General features: G+C 41.5%; 1 protein-coding gene across 1 annotated transcript in view; it reads left to right on the top strand.

The window, feature by feature from the left end:
* The window catches only part of CIBAR1 (CBY1 interacting BAR domain containing 1), a 38,684-nt gene that overhangs the window by 11,174 nt on the left and 25,540 nt on the right, over positions 1 to 1,970 (top strand). The window lies entirely within an intron of this gene.

The following is a 1,970-nucleotide window of genomic DNA, read 5'->3' as shown; positions in this document are numbered from 1 at the left end:
CCTTTGTCAAAGATCAGCTGACTATAGGTCGATGGATCTATATCTGGGTTCTCAATTCTATTCCATTGGTCTATGTATCTGTCATTGAACCAATGAGAATTGGAATGTTTTTTAAAATATCTTTAAGATATTTTAAAATCTTTTTAGACAACAAATGCCCTAAAGGAAGAGACATTTTTTAAGAGAAATATGTGATTGGAAATGTTGTGCACTTCTGCTAAAGAGGTAGGGAGGCTGCATCTTCTGACCTTCTCTAACCCCACAAGAGGAAGACAGAATCACCATCAGTAGCCCAAGGCCCAATCCTGTGAGGCCAGACATGCTGCCTCCCTCCAGCCCTTTCACCAACCCTGACACCAACTATTCCTCCTGCAGCACCCACCACCTCTCTGCTGGGTTTGATAATTCACTGCAGTGGCCACACAGAACTCACAGATTATGGGGTTTATTAGGGAAGCACCAGGCTACAATTCAAGTTCAGGGAAAACGCTCAGTCTCTCTCCCAGCAGTACGTGTCTTTCTCAGCAATATGTGTCTCTTGCGTCTCTTCCCCAGCAGCACGTATCTCAGGAGCGCATGTCTCTCAGGAGTGTGTTTCTCTTAGCAGCACGTCCTTCTCAGTCAGCAGTCAGAGAAACTTTTGCCTCTAGGAGGCCTCCTTTTGAGCCTGACAGAGTGGCCACACTAGCCAATCATAACATCAGAATTCTAAGCACCTGAGAGAGAGTGAACTTCCTGAAACATTGCTTTGTGCCACTGCTCAACAGAAATACCCCAGGTGGATAACTTTAGCAATCAGGAGCTCCTCAGTTGCTCATGGCAAATTCCACCTCGGAGTTTACAGACTTATGGGTAGAAAAGCCACACTATTTACTACACTACAACTTCACAGTATTGTGGCCACTGGCTTCACATGGCTATTGAGCTCTTGAAATGTAGCTGGCGTAACTGAGAAAACAACATTTTTAATTCTAATTAAATTTGAATATCCACATGTAGGCAGTAGGCACAATATTGTACTGCACAGATGTAGATAGTATGAGTACTTGTCATTAGAGTGTAGGAAGCAAAGCGTTAGATTTGCCATCTCATTTTTTTGTTACAAGTGTATATTTTTGTAATAAACATTAATTTAATTGAAACAGTACAGTATTGTTAGCTTGTAAAAAAACAAAACAACAACAACAAAAAACTAGTACTTAAAAATTTCATACTGAAGTAATAAAAATTTGTAGTGTCTGTATTCTGCTTTACCTGATTAGGATATTATGTGATTAGAAATATGTATTTGGAGAACTAGTAAAACTAAACGAAGTAATAACAGTAAGAGACTTCAGTTACCTCTGTACTTGTTAGGCCAAAATATAACAGGCATACCCTGTTATATTGTGCTTCACAGATACTGAATTTTTACAAATTGAAGGTTTGTGGCAACCCTGCATCAAGCAAGTCTATCAGTGCCATTTTTCCAACAGTATGTGCTCACTTCATGTCTCTATGTCACATTTTGATAATTCTCACAGTATTTCAAACATTTTCATAATGCTGTTGCACACTTAACAGACTACAGTATAATGTAAACATAACTTTTATATTCACTGTTGTTGTTGTAAGTGCCATCGAGTTGTCTCTGACTCAGCAACCCTGTGAACAGCAGAACGAAATACCCCCTGGTCCTGAGCCAGCTCCACGATTCTTGCTACACTTGAGCCCATCGCTGCCGCCACCATGTCAGTCTACCTCGTTGAGGGCCTTCCCCTCTTTGGTCAACCCTCCATCTTACCAAGCATGACATCCTTCTCCAGGGAATGGTCCCTTCTGACAATATGACCAAAGTATGTGAGACGAAGTCTGGCCATTCTCACCTCCAAGGAGCATTCTGGCTGCACTTCCTCCAGGGCAGACCTGTTAGTTCTTTTAGCGGTCCACGGTACTTTCAGCATTCTTCGCTAACACCATATATGCACTGG

Source organism: Orycteropus afer, unplaced genomic scaffold (genome assembly GCF_000298275.1).
Source record: "Orycteropus afer afer isolate SDZICR_OR568_19922 unplaced genomic scaffold, OryAfe1.0 scaffold00021, whole genome shotgun sequence".
In the NCBI taxonomy this organism is placed as follows: domain Eukaryota; kingdom Metazoa; phylum Chordata; class Mammalia; order Tubulidentata; family Orycteropodidae; genus Orycteropus; species Orycteropus afer.
This window is presented reverse-complemented; position numbering and strand designations above follow the sequence as displayed.